The sequence below is a fragment of the Mandrillus leucophaeus genome, unplaced genomic scaffold, assembly GCF_000951045.1.
Source record: "Mandrillus leucophaeus isolate KB7577 unplaced genomic scaffold, Mleu.le_1.0 Scaffold1664, whole genome shotgun sequence".
In the NCBI taxonomy this organism is placed as follows: domain Eukaryota; kingdom Metazoa; phylum Chordata; class Mammalia; order Primates; family Cercopithecidae; genus Mandrillus; species Mandrillus leucophaeus.
Genome location: NW_012101659.1, coordinates 95,513 through 121,870, shown reverse-complemented (window position 1 = coordinate 121,870; position 26,358 = coordinate 95,513). Strand labels below are relative to the sequence as shown.

The following is a 26,358-nucleotide window of genomic DNA, read 5'->3' as shown; positions in this document are numbered from 1 at the left end:
TCTTGATCAAATTGGGTATTGAAGCTTGTGCATGCATCATGTAGTTCTCGTGCCACAGTTTTCAGCTCCATTAGGTCATTTAAGGTCTTTCCTACACTCCTACACTGTTGATTCTAGTTAGCCATTCATCTAATCTTTTTTCAAGGTTTTTAGCTTCCTTACAATGGGTTCTAACATCTTCCTTTAGCTCAGAGGAGTTTGTTATTACTGACCTTCTGAAGTCTACTTCTGTCAGCTCATCGAAATCATTCTCCATCCAGCTTTGTTCTGTTGGTGGTGAGGAGCTGTGATCCTTTGGAGGAGAAAAGACACTCTGGTTTTTAGAATTTTCTACTTTTCTGGTCTGGTTTCTCCCCATCTTTGTGGTTTTATCTACCTTTGGTCTTTGATGTTGGTGACCTACAGATGGGGTTTTGATGTGTATGTGCTTTTTGTTGATGTTGATGCTATTCCTTTCTGTTTGTTAGTTTTCCTTCTTGCAGTCATGTCCTTCAGCTGCAGGTCTGTTGGAGTTTGCTGGAGGTCCACTACAGACCCTGTTTGCCTGGTTATCACCACCAGAGGCTGCAGAACAGCAAATATTGCTGCCTGATCCTTCCTCTGGAAGCTTCATCCCAGGGGGGCATCCGTCTGTATGAGGTGTGTCAGTCGGCCCCTACTGGGAGGTATCTCCCAGTTAGGCTACACGGGCCTCAGGGACCCACTTGAGGCAGTCTCTCCATTCTCAGAGCTCAAATACTGTGCTGGGAGAACCACTGCTCTGTTCAGAGCTGTCAGACAGGGACGTTTAAGTCTGCAGAAGTTTCTGCTGCCTTTTGTTCAGCTATGCCCTGCCCCTAGAGGTGGAATCTGCAAAGGCAACAGACCTTGCTGAGCTGTGGTGGGATCTGCCCAGTTCGAGCTTCCCCAGCCACTTTGTTTACCTACTCAAGCCTCAGCAATGGTGCACACCCCCCTCCCCTGCCAGGTTGCTGCCTCGCAGGTCAGTCTCAGACTACTGTGCTAGCAATGAGCAAGGCTTTGTTGGTGTGTCCTCCTTGATGTTAGTGGGCTTGATCCAGTCAGGTGAAGGCCTGAAGAGAAAAAAAGACTGTCCTCTTCCAAGAAAAAGACAATCCTCCAACAGGTACCTTTGGACTGGACCTACACTATCAGCTTTCGTGGGTCTCAAGCCTCTTGCCTCACACTCCAGCTTTTGGACTTGTTAGACTTAATAATAATCACACAAGCCAATCCTTTTAAGGGAGTTTCTCTGGAGAACCTTGACAAACACAAACATCTACTGAGAGTTCCTGTCCAAGTTTTGCTCACACCCTAGCAGGAGGCTTCTGGCTTACCAGTCCCGAGGGTGTGAGGTTGTTTGCTTCCAAACCTGAGCCACCAGCTGCCCACCAGCTCCGGCCCAGGGCAAGGCAGGGAACTTCCCTATCACTGAGCAGTGAGTAGCCACACTCTTTCCATTAGGTCTGACTTCACCATGGGGAAGGGGAGCCCCTTCCAAGGATGTTCCTTCCTTGAGTACTCTCAGTCCTGCGACATTATAGCTCTCTTTTATCCCTCTTAATAGCTAATACCATGATCAGTTAAAAGTTTTTTATATTAAAATTATCCCTGTCCAAGTTAATGGTATGGTTTCTGTCTCCTGACTGGATATTAGGATATAATATTTACTGTCATATTTCTACTACTTTAGGTTTAAAGTTTTTCATAATAAAGATTTAAACTGAATTTTGGATCATTCATTAAATATTTACATAGAACAGGACAAAGGATGATTTTCCTTTGTCTACTTATTGTAAAGAAGCGTCCAAGACTTACCACTATATCATGATAACAGGCGGCCACCAGCTTATGATGGTTTTAGGTTTTTTTTGACTTTATGATGGGTTTATCAGGATGTAAACCCATTTCAAGCTGAGGAGCTCCTTAGGACTTACGAATCATACCTCTTTCACACCACGGTAAAGTTGGAAAATTGTTAAGTCAAGCTGTCATTAAGTAGGAGACTGCGGTGTTGCTAATGGTAAAGGTATTTTTGACTTATGATAGGTTTGTTGGGAATTAACCACAATGTAAATCAAGGACCATCTGTATATTGTATGGTTTTTACTAATGCATTGAAAGAGATCTGTGTAAATTATCTATGACTTCAGAATATGCATATTACCTCCAACTGTGTTAACTCATGTTTTTTAAGAGAATAATGGTATTTTTACACTACGTGGATGTGCTGCAGTAGAATTTTTCTAAGCTACAAAAGCGTATGAATAAAAAATCAACTTAAACTTTTTGGGAAATAATTTCTACTAAAGATTCATAATCAGCATATTCCTTTAATGACCAAACAAGTTCATCCAGTAGATAATCTCCTTGCATAAAAGTTTCAAGATCATGCAGTGACTTGCTTATTCTGTGATCTGAGACCTGGTTCTGTGGAAAATTATAGGTTCTTATTTTCTCTGATCTTCCTTTACTTCCAATCTGAATTTTTCTAGCACTGTGTTTTTTATTCATTTCTTTTTCTAGATACATGTTGTATAGTTTTACACGTAACTTTTTCATAGTCAGCTCTTCATTTTTCAGTTGAGATCTCTCTTGCTGACATTCAGAAACACCTGAATAGTGTTACACGAATTAAAAAGTTTTAATAGAAAAATCTTCTTTACTTATTTTCAAGGAATACTCCTTTTCCTTCTCATCCCTTTTCTTCTTCCTGTTGGAAGATGAACTAGCCGGACAGCACTGTCCGTGGTATTTACATGCTGCCCCCCAAGCTCCACTGGCTTGCTTAGTGTCGATTCTCAAATCTTTCAGATTAATCACCCGATTAATCTCAGTAGGCGGGGGCAATACTGCTTACAGTCATGGTGCTAGTATGGATGAGCCCTTGCTTTTCTGTCTTTGGCACTCTTTGTACTCTGCGCACACCTCCTTCAAATTTCATGTCCCTATAGGCTTCTGAATCCCCAATGCTGGCAGATGCATGTCTGAGGCCACCTATTTCACTTGGAAAATATTCCAGGGTTTCAAAATGCCATCCTTTAAATGCAGCGTATGGCTGATACGTATCAAATATCTCTGAAGTAAACAACATTGCCTCCTGACCTCCAACTCCTGCAGTTACTTCCAGGATCAAATCATTTTCATCTGTTTCTTCTGAAGCTTCAACTGGTTATTTCTTTTTATAACGCAGAGTTATTTCATTCTCTGCAAGTTTCCTTAAATCTTCATCCTCATCATACAGCAAGTGCTCGGTCTCCTGCAGCTCCTGTTCCTTCTTGTTCAGCAGCTTGACCACCGCCAACAACTCATGCCTCCTGACCTTCAAATGGGCTTCAGACCCCGCCTGGTGCTTGAGAAAGGTCTACAAGGGCCCGCCCCAGGCGAACAGCCTCTCCAGCAGCAGGCTACCGCAGCTCAGGGGCCCGGGGGGCTGGGCCAACGGCCCCTGTGGGGCCAGAGCCACCAGGCAGTGCCCTCAGCAAGTTTTATATCACACAGTGCAGTTTGATCTACAAGCCAGTAGATGGTGCTTATAGGTAAGAGCTGGTGCAGCCAGTGTGGCTGGGTATATACTTGATCCTTGTTTACAGGCAGAAGCTCTGTTGCCCTAGAAAATGAACTGATTCGTGGAATGCATAGTGGTCTGAGCGCCCTGCTCAGCCCCTGGGGGGAGGTGGTGCTCATTGGGGGTACACCTACAGGTCCTGTGATGGCAGGCACAAGCACCTGTGCTGAGGGAGAATCCAGTGGGTGACCACCAAGCACCCAGAGATGTGCCTAGGTGTGGAGCTGGAAAACTTCCTCAGTCCCCTGTTCTCTGTATGGTGATGGGGGGCAGCCTGAACTCTAATCCAGGAGAGTGGATGTTCCAGATACCTGGAGATCCGCCTGGGTGTGTAGCGGAGAGGACTCCTCTGCACCAGGGTCTCTGCACAGAAACAGTGGGGCAGGTCAGGGTGCTTATCAAGTTGAGTGGGTGTTCCAAATGGCTGGAGATCTGCCTGAGTGTGGAGGAGAGAGGGCCCTCTGCACCAAGATCTCTGCACAAGAGGGGTGAGGAGACTCAGGCTGCTGATCTGGGTAAGCACGTACTCTGAATGCCTGGAGATCTGCCTGGGCGTAGAGCAGTGAGGACCCCGTTGCACCATAGTCTATGTCCAGGAGGGATGGGGCAGCTTAGGCTGCTGGTCCAGGCGGAGTGTGCTCTGAATGCCTGGACTTCTGTCTGGGGTGAAGTGGAGAGGGCCCTGCTACACCACGATCTCAGAGGAGCAGTCTGGGCACCCAGCAATGGCACATGCAGGCGGGTCCAGGTTGCCAAGATGGCCCTGGCTGAAGTCTTGCTGCCCACATAAAACTGCAGCTGTAGCAGCTTTCCTCCTGCCCCAGACCTGTGATGGGGGAGAACACAATTCTAGCACCTACTGCTGAGGCACTTTCCACAGTTCTGACTGCGGAGGCTCCTACCCCACTCCAGAGCAGGTGCTCCAATCTCTTACCCAAGACTAAAATGCCTGTGCAGTCATGCTACTGGTCAGCAAAGGATGGGTGACTTTGCATGCACCTAGATTAAAAATGGCATCCTGATCTCAGTCCTGAGTCTGGGAATATGTCTGTGACTTTTCCCATTCACATTCCTTCACGGTGGCTTCAAACCTCTCCCCAAGTTAGTTCCACGGCTTGAGAGAAACAAAGTGCTCTCCCTCGGCCTGTCTTTCTCAGATCCCCACGGAAAGGTGACTTACAGAGCAGGGTTCTCTGCCTCTCTCACGTACTGAGGCTTCGCTCACTTTGATCAGCCGTACTCTGTCATGGGGGTTGTTGGCCGGTGTTCTCCTCCCCGGGATTTGGAATGTCCTTCGCAATTCTGGTGGGTTCCCATTTTCCTTCTTGAATTAAGCTCACAGAGTTGATCCTTATGCACTGCCTTGCTGTTTCCAAGTGGCTGAGCACACACTAAAAGCCTTTAATCCACCATCTTGAGAAAAAGATTGTCTTTTCTTACAAGGACGTAAGTCATATGTCCTTATATGTCCATTGTAAGTCATGGATTTAGGGCTCACTCTAATCCAGTATGACCTCTTTTTAGCTAAATACATCTGCAAGGGCTGTATTTCCAAATAAGGTCACATTCTGAGGATCTGGATGAATGTAAACTTCCAAGTAAACTTTCTTGACTTCAGGGGCCACGTGAGTAAATAAGTATGTGAATAGGTGTGTGTGTGTGTGTGTGTGTGTGTGTGTGTGTGTGTGTGTATGTATTTGTGTATTGGGTGTGGGTGGGAAGTTGTTGGAAGACTGATACATGGGGGTATCCCACTACAGCCATTTAAAACACTATTCTGAATATATATATAAAAGCTGAGCTGCTGTAATTGGGCTTGCAGGCTACCAGTTTGGGATCCTTCCTGGGCCAGAGAAACACATTTGAATTTATTCCAAGTGAAATTAAGTCATGGAGACTCTGGCTGCTAGAGGTAGGGGGTAGATGGGAGGAGGGACTGGATTGGAAGGGAGCCTGCATGGAGGTAAGTACAACATCAAGGAAGTTTCTCTAATTGTCCAGGCATAGTATGGAATACTTTAAAAGACAGGAGCTTGGAAAGTAAGTGTATTTAATTCCAGTTTAAATAGATGCCAAGAACACCTTGGAGGTAATTTAAAAAAACTTTATTCGTATATCAGATCACATCTTTGTGGGTTATCTGTAAAATGACAGTGACTAGTAATATCTTCTAGTAAATTTCCAATATATGCCAGAAGGTGGCAGCATTGTCAAACAGCAGGATGCTTGGTGCTGCCTGCCACTCTCCTTTATATGCTTTGGGACCTACTGAATTCAAGGCCATCTCCTCTCTCTCAGCCCCGCCCTTCTGCATCCCCTCTTCCATATCTTTCTCCTTGCTGGGTTAACATGGCGTGGGCTGGGAGAAGTGGGGGCATCAACAGGGGGCCTAACACTGGTCTCCTTTTATATTAATATCCTCAGAATAGAACCTCCTTAAAACACTATGTTGATTGTATTAAATGTCTCCCTTAAAAATCTCTGGGAGGTAAGACCAGAATGATGGGGAACTTAGAACAATTTCCCATACTTCAGAAAAGCCATGCCTTGGTAAAATGTCAGCTGCTTATGCAAGGATCATTATGGATTCTGTGATAAATCTGATTGTCTCATGCTGAGCAAAGACCTGGGTTGGGAGTTTCAAATATTTTTCCAGAAGCAGAGAAATATTATCTCTAAATAAATTCAGCCAGGCAATTACACTCTTTCAAAGCATTGGAATCTCGATTAACACATAAGAAAGCAGGGGTGGTGAGAATCTTGGGCGTCATTATCTTGGTGGATACAAAGGTCGCCTTCATTTAAAAGACTGTTTTGATTAGGGTGGCAGGGCTAACCAAAAAAACCTGGGTTTGGAGTTGGGCCGATCCCTAACTCTGCAACCTCCAGTAAATAATTCAAAATCTTTGAGCTTCATTTTTCTCATTGCATTGGATTGCTATTGACATAAATTAAATAGTGTATATGAAGAACCTAGTATAGCGCTAGCACATAGTTGATGCTCAACAAGCTTTTCTTGAATGAATGGAACTAACAGCAAGAGCAATATTGAGTTTTAGAGGCCTGCTGTGTACCTGATATTGTGGTCGTGGCAAGACTCAAAAGCAACAAATGGAAAGAAGAGAAGAAAATATGATTCTCTGATCTGGGACATTTAAATTACTATTTTTAATTTTTAGGTCTTGGGCAATTGAACACATTTGAAACTGCCCCCTGGCTCTGGAGGGGGGTGATAAGTAACTGAGATGCTAGGCCACATGCCACTTTTCTTACATACCTCACAGCATGCAGCAGAGTACACAATATCAACTCTGGAAACTGAGCCATTAGAAAGAAAGGAATGCATGAGTATGTCTTTGATTTGAATACAGGTAGTCATCTCATTACCTGAGGTTCGAGGGAGGGCAAATCTTCCCTTTAATCTCTACTGGCTTTATTATCAGGGAACAAGACAGGGACTTGCTGCCATTATTCACCATCTCTTATTTGAGGACACTTATTTAGCCTGTGCTCAAACAGATAGTCTAATAAGATGCTTGATGGAGAGAGGGTGTGTGTGAACATGAACGTGGAAAATGGTGGCCCCAAGGTCTTCCTCTTGAGCTTTCTCAGGCTAGCCGAGGACAGGAGCAATCACAACAGCTCAAGTTAGAAAGGGGCTGAAGGGTTAACTTGTTCAACTGGCCTTGCATTCTCAAATTCCTTTTATGATATTGCTTCAGGAACACTTCAAGAAAAACTCCAAGTAGAGCTTGAGATCTTGGTACCCTGTGCCACCTTGCAATGCCTTTTTCTTCTCAGGAGAAGCTGGGCGTCTCAAACTATGCCCTTTGTCAATTGTTCTTTCTTTGAATACTTCGAGGCCCTGCATTCCTTCTACATGTGGCTCCCTCCCACCCCAGTAACGGAGGAGGATTATGTGAATTCTAATAACATTTTTTTCCATAATTTCCAATAGTTCCTTTTTGGATAATTATGCTGTCTAATGCTTTTTTGCTAAAAGTATCATTTTATTGAAGAATTATACTTCTGTTTCTGTGCGTGAACATATATAGATTTCTATAAAAAATCAGGAACCGGCTGGGTGCAGTGGCTCACGCCTGTAATCCCAGCACTTTGGGAGGCTGAGGTGGGCGGATCACGAGGTCATGAAATCAAGACCATCCTGACTAACACGGTGAAATCCCGTCTCTACTAAAAATACAAAAAATTACCCGGGCCTGGTGGCGGGCACCTGTAGTCCCAGCTACTTGGGAGGCTGAGGCAGGAGAACGGCGTGAACCCGGGGGGCGGAGCTTGCAGTGAGCCGAGATCATGCCACTGCAGTCCAGCCTGGGCAACACAGCGAGAGTCCGTCTCAATTAAAAAAAAAAAAAATCAGAAACCAGCTTGTCATTAAGTGAGCTGTTACTCATTGTTTGTTGGATGCATACAAGGTACCAGGAATACAGGAGTGAATAAGACAGAAAACCCGCCCTCCAGGAGTTTGTATTTTAATAAGCTGTCATCTCACACAAGGTGAAAGAAGATTGTATGATCTATTGCATAACGAATTGTTATTGTATTATTTATTGTGTTATCAATACAATCTATTGATAAATAAATAGATTGTATTATCTATTGCATAACAAATCACCCCCAAAACATAATGGCTTAAAATAATACACATTTAACTTGTATTTTCCTCTTTCTGCTGGTTAAGAATTTGGGAATGGCCTACCTGGCTGGTTCTGACTTAGGGTCTTACTGCAGTTGGATGTTGGCAAAGGCTGGAGTCAGCTGAAAGCTTAAGTGAGGCTGGAGAACCTGTTTTGAAGATGGCTGTCTCACATGGCTGTAAGCAGGAGGCCTTAGTTCCTAACCATGTGGCCTCTCCATAGATGGCTTGAGTACCCTCACAACATGGAGGTTGGCTTTCTTCAGAGTGAGTGATTGACTCAGGATACAGCAAGCCTACCTTTCCCCAGAGGCCATGATTGCCTCAGGATGCTAAAGCAAGCTTTTGTACCCACATATTCATTAATTAGTTAATTCAACAAGTATTTATTGAACACCGACTATTTGCTAGAAGTTCCAGCATTGAAACATCCCTCATTCTTTCCTCACTGAGAGTTTGGAAAAAGTAAAAATACTTTCAGCTTAGTTAAAAATTGGAAGGACTAGAGTAGTAGTATTTTCTAGAGTCATTCATAGAGAAATAAACCATCTAACCAAGGTAGGGGTGCAATCCAACCAGTTGCACATAAACAGTGCAATTGTATTTGATTCAAGTGTGCTCTGGGTCTCTTTTTATTTTGGAAATCATTGTGCTTTTGGAATGGCTGCCTAGCAACCAGGGCTTTGCTCAGTTCACACCAGAAGTGTTTGAGCAGAGTTGCTCAATAGCATTAAAATTCACTGGGTTTCCCAAGCAGTAGAAAAACTGCTAGATGCAGCCGAGTGTGGTGGCTCATGCCTGTAATCCCAGCGTTTTGGGAGGCCCAGGCGGGCGGATCACGAGATCAGGAGTTCGAGACCAGCTTGACAGGATGGTGAAACCCTGTGTCTACTAAAAATACAGGGAAAAAAAAAAAAGAAATAGCCGGGCGTGGTGGTGCGTGCCTGTAATCCCAGCTACTCAGGACGCTGAGGCAGGACAATTACTTGAACCCAGGAAGCGGAGGTTGCAGTGAACCAAGATTGCGCCACTGCACTCCAGCTTGGGTGACAGAGAGAGACTCCATCTCAAAAAAAAAAAAAAAAAAAAAAGAAAAGAAAAGAAGAAAACTGCTAGATGCTGAGCCTGTATGGCCACCTAGCAGTGCAGAGGATGAGTGTCAAGGTCGGAAGACCTTGGGGGGGGGGTGTAGAATTTTTCTAGGTTGAGAGGAAGGATGTACATGCACGATGGTAGTTTTATGCATGGTTGGCTAACAGCAGCATGATTCACATCTAAGAATAGATAACATTTGTTTGAAAATGTTCTTGGTGTTTGCTTTCAGCGATGCTTACACTGAAATGGGAATGACGCAGAAAAATAGAATGTGATGAGTATGTCCCTCTTGTTTGTGAACATTCTACAGTTTTGTGATTAGCAGCTTTCAATTTTAGAACTCTGGCACATAGATCATTCAAATCAACTTACTTCTCAAAATTTGCACTGGCCCCAAACAAAAACATATGACTAGAATCCTTTTTAAAAATGGGTTTTGAAAAAAGTTAAATCCATCTGTATGCAAGACTATGCTATATGTGGTCTTGGACCCTGGGTTAAGTGCTGTTGAAGTGAGAAAGATATTGTTTGGCATTTGCCATTCATTCATTCATTTATTCAACAAATATTAAAGGTACCATTTTCCAGGCGCTCTGTTAGGCATTGGAATATAGACATCAATAAAATAGACACATTCGCTGTCCTCATAGTGTTACATTCTAGTGGGGCTCATGACATATGAGAAAGAGCGAAAAACTCACATACCTCTCCTGGGGCAGTAGAAGGGCCAAAGGACTCCAGCAGGTGAAATAAGGATTTTGACAGCTACACAGGAAACTCAGAGCTGCCAAATTCTGCCTTTCTGGATGCTTTTCTGTGAATCCCATCCATGACAGGTGAATTCTTATGTAACAGACTTGTTTATAAGCTACACCAACCCAAGGTGTCCAACTGGGCTACTAGAAATAAAACTGTAACACCTTCACTCACCCACATTGATTATTCGTTAAAGCTTCACGTCTTTCAAAATCTCTCCCTCTCATTCAAGGAGAGCTCTGAAATTTTTTCACACATGCTTGCAAATTGCTATTCCCTAGAGCACTGTAGGGCTTCTAGTGAGGTGTCATTGAAGACTCATGAACAGTGGGAAGAAATAATCAAATGTATCTTTAAGATTAATTTGCAAACAGGGAATAGAGTGATGTAAAGTGGAATGAAATCGGAATTAATTTTGAATTAATCGAAATTAATTAAGAAGCATACTGGAAGGATATTTTATATGTTTTTATTTTTTTTTTTTTTGGCCAACTAGCTCTCCTTTCTCAGTTTAGTTCTTCAATTCTGCTTTGGGGGACCATCTTTTCCACTCTTAGTCATTGTGATTTGGGTGGGGCTAACCTAACCCCCACTCTGGGGGTGGGGTTAGTGAACTAGCTCTGGCCGAGGAGAAAACATACAGCACATTGTTCCAAAACCACAACAATTGTTCCGAAACCACAACAATCATTCCTAGAATGTTTACTGGAACCATGAGTGAGGCCTCCTTTTACCAATGGGGTTGCCAGTTGGTAGGATGCAAACCCAAAGCTCTGTTTGCTATTACATAAGAAAAACTGATTGAGATTGCTGTCAAGTCAGACAGAGCTAGAGCAGTGATATGGAGAGTGATATTTGGTAATAATGAGGACCTGGATCCAGTCCTGTCTGAAGTCTAATTTTCAGTTACATTTTCCCACATATTATTATCTTTATTAGAGGTGATTTGAGTTGGAATTTCTACCATTTCCACAAGAAGATCCTTGGCTAATACACTAGAATATTGAGCAGTATCAAGGCTTTAACACTAACAGTTGTAAAGCAATTAAAATTGGGGATGCCTTTGGGAAGGATTACAAAAAGATGTGGTAGATGAAGGAGAGAAGAGTAAGGCAGTAGGATTTGCCAGCTTTAGCCAGATGATTAAGAAGATGGTGCTGTCTGTTCTTAATAGAAACAAAGAAGTCAGGAAAATGATTTGGAGTAAGGCGAAGGGGTGGGAGTGAAATCTACTGTAGACATGTTGAGTTGCTACTGATAGCTGGCCATCTAACCTAGTAGTTGAAAATTTGGGACTGAGTCAATGCAGAGAGACCATTTCTACAGTGGGAGGCAATAATTAAAAATGATGTGCCAGTTAAATCATGAAGGGAGAACATGATGAATACGGAAGAAGAATGGGCCATCGGAAGACCCAGGTTTAGGATTCAAGAAGAAAATGTGAAACCAACAAAAATGGTTTCTTGTCCCAGTGCCTCTGCCTGTGGGACCTTGATCCCCTGGGATCCACTACTCTTATGTCAGTCACTTCTTTAAGAGAGTTCAGATAGAACTTCTTCTAGCCTATCTTCTCTGCCTGTCCATCTTGTGCACCTGAGGTTGGGCTTCCCAGTGTCTATTTCAGTTTCCCGCTGCACTTATCCCATTTTATTTTCACTGTATCTCTGAGTCTGCTTCTGCAACAGACTTGGCTAGAATTTGAAACCAAATCTTCCTGATTCTAGAAGGCATGCTTTTCCCACTATGCTTTGCTGTGATGATTTTTAGCCTACCTACAGTAGGACAATTGAAAACACCAATGAGATGATGTATATGAAATTGCTTTGGAAACTATAAATTAACATGTAAGCATAAGCTGACATTACTATTGCAAATCGGTTACTGACTATATATTTGTGTGCGTTTAAGGTGACATTATTGCAAATGTAGATAGTATATGTACAAATGTGCATTAACATGTAATATGTAATAAAGCATGTGTATATATACAGATAGAATAACATTAATATTTTATGTCTGTGGAATTATTCTTACATGTTATATTTATGTGGGTGTGAATGTGTGTATATTTATTACAGTACTTAGGAGACAATCAAGTCATTGGCTTTTAAAATGTACTCTATTAAATGAGAATTCAGACAAAAAAAGAATTTTTCTGATATGTCCTGATACCAGTATTGTAAATACTCAAATTCATAATCTTGAATGTTGATAATAATAGTAATTATTTGCTACACGTGAATTTGTGGTCTTTAGCCTACAAAGGATGATCACAAGCACTATTCTATCTGTTCTCACCAAAACACTGTGAGGATATCTGATTTGTATATTGGGAAGTATTGGCTTTGATATTTGGCAGACTAGGGCTTCCACTCTGGATCCTGTCTACTTTCTAGCTTGGTTCTTTTGAGCACATTATAATAGTTACATGACTGAGTGTCTTTTCTGTTCGTATTCTTTTACATATTGTTTCTATTTTTTCATAGGGACTCCTAAAGGGTAGATATTGTTCCCATTTATGGATGAGAATACTTGTTATTGGAGTAGTTATGTGACTTGGATATTTATTTATTTATTTATATTTTTGAGATAGAGTCTCCCTCTGTCGCCCAGGCCGGACTGCAGTGGAGTGATCTCGGCTCACTGCAAGCTCCACCTTCCGGGTTCACACCATTCTCCTGCCTCAGCCTCCCGAGTAGCTGGGACTACAGGCGCCAGTCACCACGCCCGGCTAATTTTTTGTATTTTTAGTAGAGACGGGGTTTCACTGTGTTAGCCAGGATGGTCTAGATCTCCTGACTTCATGATTTGCCCGCCTTGGCCTCCCAAAGTGCTGGGATTACAGGCGTGAGCCACCGCGCCTGGCTGATATTTATTTATTTATTTATTTATTTATTTATTTATTTATTTAGAGATGGAGTCTTGCTGTGTTGCCCAGGGTGGAGTGAAGTGAAGTGATATTGGCTCACTGCAACCTCTGCCTCCTGATTTCAAGCGATTCTTGTGCCTCAGCCTCCTGAGTAGATGGGATTACAGATGCACACCACCACATCCAGCTAATCTTTGTATTTTTAGTAGAGACAGGGTTTCACCATGTTGGCCAGGCTTGTCTCAAATTCCTGGCCTCAAGTGGTCTGCCTGCCTCAGCCTCCCAAAGTTTTGGGATTACAGGTGTGAGCCACCGTGCCTGGCCACTTGAATCTTTTAAAAATGTATTGAGTTATTTTATGGACCAAAATATAATCTACCTTGGTAAGTATTCCATGTACTCTTGGAAAAAAATGTGTATTATGCTTATACAGAGTGGTGGATTCTATAAATGTTAATTTGGTCAAGTTAGTTGACAGTATTGATCAAGTCTTCAGTTTCCTTACCAATCTTCTGTCAATTTGTTTGATTAATTACTGAGTTAGTGATATTGAAATCTTAGACCATAATTGTCAATTTTTCACATCTCTTTTTGGTTTTATCAGCTTTTACTTCATGTATTTTGAAATTCTATTATTAAGTGTATAAACATTCAAAATTGTTATGTTTTCTTGAATTTGTCTCTTATTATGAAATGAACATTATTATCTGTGGTAATATTATGTCTTCTGAAGTCTATTTTGTTTGAATTTAATATAGCCAAATGCATCTTTCTTTTTAAAGTTTTTTTAAAAAAATTATACTTTAAGCTCTGGGATACATATGCAGAACATGCAGGTTTGTTACATAGGTATACATGTGCCACGGTGGTTTGCTGCACCCATCAACCTGTCATCTACATTAGGTATTTCTACTAATGCTATCCCTCCCCTCGCCCCCCACCTCCCGACAGGCCCTGGTGTGTGAGGTTCCCGTCCCTGTGTCCATGAGTTCTCATTGTTCAGCTCCCATTTATGAGTGAGAACAAGTGGTGTTTTGTTTTCTGTTCCTGTGTTAGTTTGCTGAGAGTGATGGTTTCTAGCTTCATTCATATCCCTGCAAAGGACATGAACTTATCCTTTTTTATGGCTGCATATTATTCCATGGTATATAAGTGCCACATTTTCTTTATCCAGTCTATCGTTGATGGGCATTTGGGTTGGTTCCAAGTCTTTGCTATTGTGAATAGCGCTGCAATAAATATAGGTGTGCATGTGTCTTTATAGTAGAATGATTTATAATCCTTTGGGCATATACCTAGTAATGGGATTGCTGGGTCAAATGGTATTTCTGGTTCTAGATCCTTGAGGAATCTCCACACTGTCTTCTACAATACAATGGTTGAACTAATTTCACTCCCACCAACAGTGTAAAAGCATTACTATTTCTCCACATCCTGTCCGGCATCTGTTGTTTCCTCACTTTTTAATAATCACCATTCTACCTGGTATGAGATGGTAGTATCTAATTGTGGTTTTGATTTGTATTTCTCTAATGACCAGTGATGAGATGATGAGCTTTTTTTCATATGTTTGTTGGCCACATAAATGTCTTATTTTGAGAAGTGTCTGTTCATATCCTTTGCCCACTTTTTGATGTGGTTATTTGATTTTTTTTGGTAAATTTGTTTAAATTCCTTGTAGATTCTGTATATTAGCTCTTTGTCAGATGGATAGATTGCAAAATTTTTCTCCCATTTGGTAGGTTGCCTGTTTACTATACTGATAGTTTCTTTTGCTGTGCATAAACTCTTTAGTTTAATTAGATCCTACTTGTCAATTTTGGCTGCTTTTTGCCATTGCTTTTGGTGTTTTAGTTGTGAAGTCTTTGCCCACGCATATGTCCTGAATAGTACTGACTGTTTTCTTCTAGGATTTTTATGGTTTTAGGTCTAACATTTAAGTCTTTAATCCATCTTGAGTGAATTTTTGTATAAGGTGTAAGGAAGGAGTCCAGTTTCAGTTTTCTGCATATGGCTAGCCAGTTTTCCCAACACCGTTTATTAAATAGGGAATTCTTTCCCTATTGCTTGTTTTTGTCAGGTGTGTCAATGATCAGATTGTTGCAGATGTGTGCTGTTATTTCTGAGGCCTCTCTTCTGTTCCACTGGTCTCTCTCTCTGTATATTTTGGTACCAGTACTATACTGTTTGGGTTACTGTAGCCTTGTAGTATAGTTTGAAGTCAGGTAGCGTGATGCCTCCAGCTTTTTCTTTTTTTTTTTTTCTTAGGATTGTCTTGTCTATATGGGCTCTTTTTTGGTTCCATAGGAAATTTAAAGTAGTTTTTTTCTAATTCTGTGAGGAAAGTCAATGGTAGCTTGATGGGGATAGCATTGAATCTCTAAATTACTTTGGGCAGTATGGCCATTTTCACAGTATTAATTCTTCCTATCATGAGCATGGAATGTTTTTCCATTTGTTTGTGTACTGCGTTATTTCCTTGAGCAGTGGTGTGTAGTTCTCCTGGAAGAGGTCCTTCATATCACCACTGATCCCACAGAAATACAAATGACCATCAGAAAATACTAGGAACACCTCTGCGCAAATAAACTAGAAAATCTAGAAGAAATGAATAAATACCTGGACACATATACCCTCCCAAGACTAAACGAGGAAGAAGTCCGATCCCTGAATAGACCAATAACAAGTTCTGAAATTGAGGCAGTAATTAATAGCCTACCAACAACAACAACAACAAAAAAAAGCCCAGGACCAGAAGGATTCACAGCCAATTTCTACGAGATGTAAAAGATAAGCTGGTGCCATTCCTTCTGAAACTATTCCAAAGAATAGAAAAAGAGGGTTCCTCCCTAACTCATTTTATGAGGCCTGCATTATTCTGATACCAAAACCTGTCAGAGACACAACAACAACAAAAAATTTCAGGCCAATATCCCTGATGAACATCAATGCAAAAATCCTTAATAAAATACTGGCAAACCACATCTAGCAGCACATCAAAGAGCTTATCCACCACGATCAAGTCGGCTTCATCCCTGGGATGCAAGGCTGGTTCAACATATGCAAATCAATAAATATAATCCATCGCATAAACAGAACCAATGACAAAAACCACATGATTATGTCAACAGATGCAGAAATGCCTTCAATGAAATTCAACACCTCTTTATGCTAAAAACTCAATAAATTTGGTATTGATGGAATGCATCTCAAAATAGTAAGAGCTGTTTATGACAAACCCACAGCCAATCTCAAACCGAATAGGCAAAAGCTGGAAGCATTCCCTTGAATACTGGCACAAGACAGGGATGCCCTCTCTCACCACTCCTATTCAGCATAGTGTTGGAAGTTCTGGCCAGGGCAATCAGGCAAGAGAAAGAAATAAAGGGTATTCGAATAGGAAGAGAGGAAGTCAAGTTGTCTCTGTTTGCAGATGACATGACTGTATATTTAGAAAACCCCATTATCTTGCCCAAAATCTCCTTAAGTTGATAAGCAACTTCAGCAAAGTGTCAGGATACAAAATCAATGTGCAAAAATCACAAGCATTCCTATACACCAATAACTAACAAACAGAGAGCCAAATCATGCGTGATCTCCCATTCACAATTGCTACAAAGAGAATGAAATACCAAATGCATCTGTCTTTTGATTGGTATTAATACATTATATCTTTTCTTACCTTTTTGTTTTTAATCTGTCTCTTCATATTTAAAGTACATTTCTTGTAGAAAGCATATACTTGTGTCTTGCTTTTTCCCACATTCTGAAAATCTCTGCCTTTTAATTGGGATATTTAGACCACTTACATTTAATGGGATTCTTGATATGGCATGTTTAAGTCTATCATCTTGCCACTTTTTAAAAAAGTTGCCCATATGTTGTTTCCCTTTTCTTGCCTACTTTTGGAATGCATATATATTTTTTTAAATTCCTTTTTATCTTTTTCGTTGGCTTATTTGCTGTAACTCTGTATTGTTATTTTATAAGTTGCTTTAGGTTCAAGTAATATTATACTACTTCATGTACAGTATAAAAAACTTACAATAGCATAATCTATTTTTCTCCTTACAACCTTATGATATTTTTGACATATATTCTACTTGTACCTGTGCTATAAAATCTGTACTACATTGTTATTATTTTTGCTTAAACAGATTAGTTTGCCTAAAGACATTTAAATCATAAAAAATCTTATATGTTTACTCATGCAGTTGCCACTTCCAGGGCTATTAATTCAATTGTGTAGAGCCACATTTCCATCTGATATCTTATTCCTTCTGCCTAAATGATGATGTCTTTTTGTATTTCTCGTAATGCAGCTTTGCTGGTGAATACATTTGTTTAGTTTTCATATATCTGTAAAAGTTTTTTGTTTTGACTTTATTTTAGTTTGATTTTGAAACTCATTTAAGCTGGGCGTAGAATTCTAGGTTGATAGTTTTTCTTTCAATACTTGTACTCAGGATTTTGAGATTCTTATTCTGTGGGTTTACAGATTTCATCAAATTTGGACATTTTAGAGAAATATTTCCCCTAATTTTTTTTCTGTCTCCTATCACCTCCTTTAGGGACTCTAATTACCCTGTTTGATGCTGGATATTTTTGTGTTCCTATATTATAGAGTCCTGTTCTGGGACACAGTTAAGTTACTTGGAAACAGATTTTTTGAAGTATTGCTTTTATGTCTTTTTTATAGGCTGGGTCAGAACAGTGTTTAGTCTAGGACTGATTATTTTCCACTACTGAGTTAAGAAGACCCTCTGAGTATTCTATCTACTGCCCAGAAAATCATAAGGCTTTCACATCTAGTTTGGGGAAGAGACACTGTTTATGACCCTGTGTCATAATATTTATATTAATTTAGTGGTTTCTCTGAGAATTACAATATACATACCTAAATGTTCACATTCTACTTAGAGGTAATATTTTAACACTTCAGGTAAAGCATAGATGCCTTACCATCATCCAGGTCATTTTCTCCTTATCCTTGGTGTTATAATTGACATGTATATTATGTCTATTACATTGGAGACCTCCCAGACAATGTTAGAATTTTTGCTTTCAATAGTTGTACATATTTTTAAGAATTTAAGAGAAGAAAAATAATCTATTTATCGAGTTATTTACATTTATGCCACTCTTCTTTTAATTCTGAAGTTTTCTTCCTTTTGATATAATTCCTCTTCAGCCTGAAGAACTTCCTTTTTTTCAAGCAGATCTGCTGATGACAAATCCTCTCAGCCATCTTTCATCTGAGAATGTCTTTATTTCAGAAGATTTTGGTCATATAATTATAAAATCTGTGTGTTTATTTACTGAAGATTTTTTAATTTAAATTGACTTCTTATTTTGGAGGAAGAAATTTAGACAAAATGAAAATTGAAATCACTACCATAAATGGAAAATCAGTATCACTTGCTATAGATAGATGACAACAATAAGATACACCGTGAAAATAAAACATTATTAAAGTCTCTTTTGCCTCCCAGGCATTGGTCATGAAGGAAGCTCTCTTTGTAACAAGTTCCCTTTAAGAAACACTGGTTGGATGAATGGATGGATGGAGGAATGAATGAATTAATAAATAAAAACAGACTATTTCTGTCTTTTTATTCATTGAATAAAGATTTACTAAGCCCGCATTCTGTGGTGGGCACTGAACTATCTCTGGAGCTGCAATAATCATGGGATAGACGAGGTTTAGGCTCTCCCAGCCCTGGCAACTCAGTGTGAAGGAGTGGATGCAACCTTTACCTGAGAGTGGGCTTTGATGGGTGAAAGCTCGGGTAAGCGGCACACTTGAAAAGATGTAAAATGGAAAGGTTGTGAGAAATGAAGCTCTGTTGCCAATTGCTTCAGGCTGTCACTCCCTGTCTGCAGCATCCTGGGTTTTTCTCCCCTGCAGCTTGACCTCAGCTGAGATGGGTAGTGTTTGCTGCTTCCTGTGATGTTTGGAATCATCCCTTAGTATTATAACTGTCTGCTCCAAACATCTTTACTTAGCATTTAGTGAGAGCCCGACCTTTTTCCACCCAAGGCCATTAGTTATATCAGTGGGCTCTGTGTGTGCTCTTAGTCAGAATAAATCCCCCCTGAGTCAGGGGCAATAGATCATGGGCTCCATCATTTATGGCCTATAAATTAAAGGGTGGTTGGGAAATCTGGCTTCTGTGCCTGGCCGCTCACTGCTTAGATACACAGTGTCACTCTTTTATTGGTGGATGTTGGGGGGAGGCTGTTTGGTCTCCTTCTGAACCCCCTGAAAGACAGTATTTACTGGCTATGGAAATACCTTCACCGCATGTTTATTTCTTTGAGACACTCTGCCTCAAGCTCATTGGATCCTTGTTCTTGTCTCTGTCCGGAGCTGTCTGGGCATTTAATGGCCTTGGGTGGTATGCTCTCCACATTTCCAAGGCTCCTCAGTGACAGCAGAATAGGCTTTTAAAAGTCTCACCACACCCAGAGTGTTTGGGGTTTCATAATGGCAAAGTGTGGCTGTCTTCTGCACTCTGGAGGTTGCATGCCTGAGACAGGGCGTTCCTCCCTTTCCACTGAGGCCACAAGGCTCCATTGATGACTGGGACTGTCCCCTCCTTGCTCCTTGAGAGCCTCAGCAGCACTCTTGGGGCTCCTGCCTCCCCATGGCCTGTCGCATCACCTTTGAAAACAGACGCATGGCTGTGAAGTTGTAGGTTTCAGGATGGCTTTGCTGGTGTAGGGAGGTTGTTCTCAGAGACATCTCTGTCAGGTTCAGCTCTTGGAGCATTGTGCTGTCTCCATATTTGGAACGAAATGCTGTCGTGTAAAGCAGTTCTAGCATGTTTCTGTTTAGTCCATAGTGAGCTCATGAGGATCCAGGGAGGAGGGAAGAGCAAAAGTGCGTGAGTCTGTTGCATTCAAGGGATTGCAGAGTTAAAGGAATAGCAAAGATCACTGGTCCCATCGTTTACCAGAGGCCAGCATCCTCACCCCAACATCCCTGACAGGTGCACATCCAGCTTTAGTCTGAATGTGCTGTACCCTGCCTGGATCCCAGCCTTGGTGAGTTCTTCACTGCCAGCTGGAACCTCTCAGCCTCATCTTTGTCTCCCCTCATGCCAAGCTCTAAGCCTCCCTGCTGTCCCAAGGCAGGAAAGTTTTAAGAAACTCTAGATGGGTCAAATGAAACTTAATTTCAGGTCCTACTTGGGTTGCCTGTCTAATATTTATCATCTGTCCAGTTATCTGGTAACTGGGATAAACTTTATCTTGATCCCAGCCACCTATCTCTCCCTTAGTCTCTGTGCCCAAGCCCTTGTTTTCATAACATGTCTACGTCTCAGCCCTGGATTGCCCTCATGGGATCTTCCTCCCCAGGATTTGTAGCCTTGTCCTGGAGTTGCAGCCCAATGATTCGGGTCTTGCTGGCTGATGATGAAACTCCTAGATATAGACTTGTATAGAGTACCACTTACCCCTGTTTTCTTGCTGCTTTGTATTCCTGTGACTGCTGGTAACCCTGAACTAGAACCCATCGTTAGGAAATAGGCCTAGCACCAGAACTGGCCTGCTGAGTTAGATGCTTTTCTGGGAATTGTAGCTTGGCCCATGCACGAAATGTTTAATTTCAAGTCTTAGACCATCCTGGACCATCCATCAGTCTGTATCATCTAACTGCAGCTAATCATGATATTCCTGTATGCCTATTGAAAAATAAACCTCCTAAGGTAGAAATGTATTCAGTGATAAAATATGCCATGTATTGAATAAGTACTACTACATGTTAGACACTTTGCTATGCATTTTTGTGTGCATTACATCCCCAAAGCCTATGAACTAGGTGTTATTATTATTCTTTATTAATTAAGTTGTTTATTTTTTGAGATAGGATCTTGCTATGGTGCCCAGGCAGGCCTCAAACTCCTGGGCTCAAGTGATCCTTGTGCCTCAGCCTCCCAAGTAGCTGGTACTATGGATGTGTGCCATCATGCCAGGCCCTTTGCCCTTTTATTATTATTTCTAGTAGCATGCAGTGACTCTTCAGAGCACAGGCACTATAACTGGACTACCTGGATCAAAATTCCAATTGTGCCTGTTTTTAGTTGGGTACCTTGGATAAGCTGCTCGGTCTGTTTGTTTTTTAGTTATCTTATTTATAAAATGAGGTTAACTAATGATCACTTCAAATGGTAGTATGAGGACTGAATCAGTTGATGCATTTAAAATATTTAGAACAGTGCCTAGTGGCCCAGAGATGTCAAGTAACTTGCCCAGCACACACAGTAAGTGGCACAGCTGGGACTTGCAGGAAGGACCCTTTGGTCTCTCCCTTTATATCTCATTGTGCCCCCTCATCAGCCTTGAAACCCCTGGGTTTGGGCTGGGTCACCCCTTAGATGGTAATTCTTCGCAATGATCAGCTTTGCTTTCCTTGGTCTTCAACTTGTCACACTTCATGTGTAAAGACCATGTTATTAATCTGCTTGTCAAGAAAAAACAGTCTCTGTGTTGTCCTAGCTAAGAGAATGGACCTGACTTTTGGAATACCGGGATCTGGTAGGAGGATCTGCCACTTCCCAGATGAGTGATTTTTGATAAATCAACAAATCTCTTCCACCTTCAGTTTTCCCATCTGTAAAAGAAAGAGAATAAACTCTACCTTGCAAGCCTGCCGTGAATTCAATTAGATGACATGGATAAGAGAGTGGATGTGAAGTAATTTTGTTAATATCAGTTTTCTCATTTGTAAGGTGGCATGATTGTACATGCATGTAAAGATCAAGTGAAAAAGTTCATGTGAAGAGCTTAGCATACCACCTGTCACAGAGTAACTACTCAATAAATGCGACTGTCATCATCATCACCAACACCAGTAAGATGTCCTAATCAAATGTAAACAAATATTTGGTTGTTTTCCTTTGATGAAGGGTTTCAGCAAACGCATCCGTCCTACACCTTTCCCTCCTGGACAAGATGGTCCAGGAGGAATGCATGAATCTGCAAGACGGTTGCCCAGCATTAGGGCATGTAATATGGCTGTGAAGCAGATTTTCTCTCTGCCTGCAGATAACTAGTCTCTAGGGGACCTCAAACCTGTGACCCTGTCTTCATTAGCCATGTGAACTTGCTGGCCTCGTCTGCCCTTGGTAATAATTCCTGCCGGGTCACAAAGAATATCTTTCCCCCATGAGCCTTGGGTTAATAGCAACCTTTGACCCTATTCACTTAAAAGGTAATAAGCAACAGAAGCATTCATTCATCCAGCAAACATTTATCAAGGGACATTCTTGAGTTTCTTAGTTCATCATGACTCAGTGTGCCTGCTGCTGACTCTTTCAGGCTGTCACATTCTTCCCGAGATAAGAACAAAGTCAGGTATTTGAATTTTCCTTGTATTTGGGCCATTCATCACCTTTTCTCTTCTCTCCACACCCAATCGAATCAGGAACTCACATTAAAAGGGCTTTGAGCTGATGACTCTGAAAAAGCCCAGGACCCTGATTCCCCTTCCTTTATGATCCCATTAGCAGGCTGATGGTGACGACCATGTGAACACACCAAACACAAGAAAGCATCACTGACAAATGCAGAACACATGTTGGCCGGTGCAAGGATGTGGCACTTCCTTTATACCGGCAGGTCTACTTAATTCAGTTCAGTCCAGCAAGTTTTGGGTACGTGCCCATTTGCTCATTCATTCAATAATTCATTCATTCATCAAAATTTGAGTGTCGTATACAAGCCCTGTACTGTGCTGCATGCTAGATTGGAAACAGAAGAAATCTATAATGCTCGCCCTGCTGGCATTCTAGTGGAAGATACTGTTTGCATTTGCAAAGCACCCAGAAAAAAATGCATGCATGAGGAGAAGAAAAAATAATATTTACTTCATTTATTATGTATGCTTGCCTTCATTCATTCATTCAATTTGTTAATTACCAACTGTGTGTCATGCACAATGCTAAATGCTGGTACCCAGAGATGAACAACAAAGACATAATTTCTGCCATCACAGAAACTTGGAAGACCACCTTAGATGAGATGATCAAAGAACACCACAATAAAGCTGAGACCTCTGTGGTGAGAAAGAACTAGCTTTGCCACCAGTGGCCAAAGGTCATTTCAGACAGAGGGAAGAACTTACATGAAGCCTTATTATAGGAAAGAGATTGACATTTTTGAGAAGACATTTTGAAAACAGGCTAGTGGGGTTGGAAAGTAATGATGAAGGGGAAGGATGACAAGAGATGAGGACAGAATGGGGAAGGGCTAGATAATGCAGAGAGCCTTGGCAGGCCATGATGGAAGTGTGGAGATATATAGCTATCTCCATATCTATCTATCATCTATCTATCTATCTATCTATCTATCTATCTATCTATCTATCTATCTATCTATCTATCATCTATCTATCTATCTATCTATCTATCTATCATCTATCTATCTATCTATCTATCTATCTATCTATCTATCATCTATCTATCATCTACTATCTATCTATTATCTCTCTATCTATATCTATCTCTATCAACGATCTGTCTATCATCTATCTATCATCTGTCTATCATCTATTATCTATCTATCTAGCATCTATCTATATCTATCTATCTATCTATCTATCTATCTATCTATCTATCTATCTATCTATCTATCTATCAATCATCTACCTTTTGAGGCCAAAGGGAAACTTTTTAAAAGAGTTTGAAGCTGAACACTGTCATAATTCAATCTACTGTGTGCTTCTGGTGTGTCAGGAATTGTGCTAAGGACTCTGATGATAAACAAACAATACTGAGACTCACTGAGTTTAGAAATTCATCCAATGTCATTCATCGCTTTTTCACAGTAGCAGTCAGCCCGCTGAATGTAACCAATTAATGTGTGGGATAGATAAACATTAAAAAAAAGAAGGGAGTATTCAGTGACAGCTGGAAATAGAAGCACCATGGATGGGTTAAGATTTGTTCAGGACCTTCTTGGACACAGAGAGCAGGAATGCTTCTGAACAGGGAGGTAGAATATACAAAATGAAGGGGGATGTGTCAGGAAAAAAAAAGAGAATACTCCTTTCTTCATGTGTTACCTTGTTTAACCTATACAACATCTCTTTGAGGCAGGTATTATTTCCCCTATTTTCAGATGAGGAAACTGAGGCCCATAAAGGTACCTAGCCAAGGACACCTTGGCACGGTGGCATGCACCATTGTCCAGAGTTGGAAAGGTTTTCAACATCTGGCTGGTGAACCAGAGAGAAAACCAGAGAATTCACCCACAGCTGAAGAAGATTTGGTGCTAGAAGAGGCATTTCAGCGGTTTCGTTTGCTGTTAGTTAAGGATGGCATTCCCAATTTCCATCTGGCAAGGCTTGAATAAAGGCCAGGAGTGGGTCCTGTCCTAGGTCCTGTCCTAGGAGAAAACTCACTTGGCTGCATGGCCAGTGCCGAATCCACTGCCCCTGACTTCCGTTCCCATAACAACTCTCAGCAATGTGAAAGATGGCCCTTCTGTGGCTAGCAGTGAAATTGCTCATGTCTCAGAGTCCTGGTGAATATGAGAGTGTTGTATTGGCTATTTTTCCCTTTCTGGGTTCTAGGAGGTTCCTTGAGGCTGAGTGTAAGAGGACTGTAACTTCTTTCTTTTGCTTCTCATCCCAAACTCCTCTCTGAGTCCTTCAGGGAGACAGACCCTCATTTGCCATTTTCTTTGCAGAGCCTGGGTGCTTTTCTCTTTGCTAAGGCAGCTCCCATAAGCAACCAGTCTCCCCTCTTTACCTGGCCTAACTAACCTGGGTCTTTAGGGCTCTGGACTCAGCATTTCAGTCAGCCTTTAGGAACTGTTCCCTTGGCTGTGAACTCTGGGGACCCTCTAAGCAGAGATGGCTTTATGAGCTTGTCCATGACTCATTCTGAGCTTAATGCTCTGCTGCCACAGTCTTAAATTCTTAGTCTTTTTATCTTTGAACTTATGTTTTGTAAGTGGAGTCCAATGGGACAATGAAGCACACACTTGAACAGGGGAGAGATGCACAGTGTGAGTGTCCACAGTACTTCACCATGCCATTCACATTGGGGCATTCGTGATGCCCATGAGCACAGAACTCTGGTGGACCCAGGATGTCTGGGAGATCAGCATGATTTAAAGTGTATACAAGACAGGCCATTTGAACTAGAGCTTACTTTGAGTGCAAAAGGAAGGCAATGGCATTCAAAAAAGCATGCATTTTTATTTGTGTTACTTCCTTGTATTAGTCAACCACTTATGCCAAGAATGATGGTTGATGAAAAGCGAAGATAAGTTAAGCCATAGTTTTCTTTCCTTGAAGTCCTTCCTTACTCATCAGTAAACCAAAGGTAGAAAGCATTGGTAGAATATATGTGTACCAAGAAATGTAATAAAAACATTTGTGCTGTTTCCATTGTTCTGGTAAGAATAGCTTTGTGCTGTTTCCATTGTTCTGGTAAGAATGAAATACAGACTACCAATTTTGAATTATATAATTTTGGTGATTCTGCATTTGAGTTAAGCGCTCTTATATTTGCATTTAAAAAGTAGAATAATATAAAGATGAACAGTAAAATTAATGGTACTTAGATTTTTTCCTTAGAATGATACTGAGTAACAAATACAAAACCCTCACCATGCCTAACTGAAAAAGAAACCATGAAAGGAAGAAAAAAAAGCTTTATATTTTAGTTCCTGTAAAGGCATGTTTTCCCTGCATTTTGAACAAGAGGTTCTATATTTTCATTTCCTATTGGGCCCTGCAGATTGTGCAGCCATCCTTGCATTCAGGGCTTATCCAAGCAAATATTTTTTAGCTGCCCGATCAGCACCAGCCACATTACTCATCTGGGCATTTTTTTTTTTTTTTTTTCTATCCAGGCTGAGAATATGGCAGAGCTTGTCTGGGTTCTTTCTATCTGATCACTGCATCCTTCCAGGCACTGGGCATCCAGAGAGAAATAGATGCAACCCCTGCTCTGGAGGAGTTTACGGCACCTCGAGGGGACATGACAGGTAATGATGCCTGGGGAGCACAGAACGGGGGTACCACCATGTCTGGAGGAGAGAGAATACTTTATTATTAATATCCTCTATTTTCCAGAACCTAGCACAGTGCCTGGTACACAGTGAATACTCCATAAACGTTTAATAAATGAACAAATGGTGTGATGAACACAAGTGCCCTATTAACAGCTGAATACTATGGAAATTGTAGGGTGTTCATTAATGGTGGGGGAAATACATGTGGTAGAGAGAAGATGGCTTTCCAAAGGTCAGCTGGAGCAGAGCAATGTAGCCTCTCTTCTGTCCTCACGATTTTTTTTTTCTTTTTTTTTTTGGGACGGATTTTCACTCTGTGGCAGAGGCTGGAGTGCAGTGGCGGGATCTCGGCTCACTGCAAGCTCCGCCTCCCGGGCTCCCGCC

General features: G+C 41.3%; 1 pseudogene; it reads right to left on the bottom strand.

Moving 5' to 3' along the window:
• Positions 1–2,280: 2,280 nt before the first annotated feature.
• Positions 2,281–19,771, bottom strand: LOC105536968 (annotated as a pseudogene).
• Between the last annotated feature and the right edge of the window lie 6,587 nt (positions 19,772–26,358).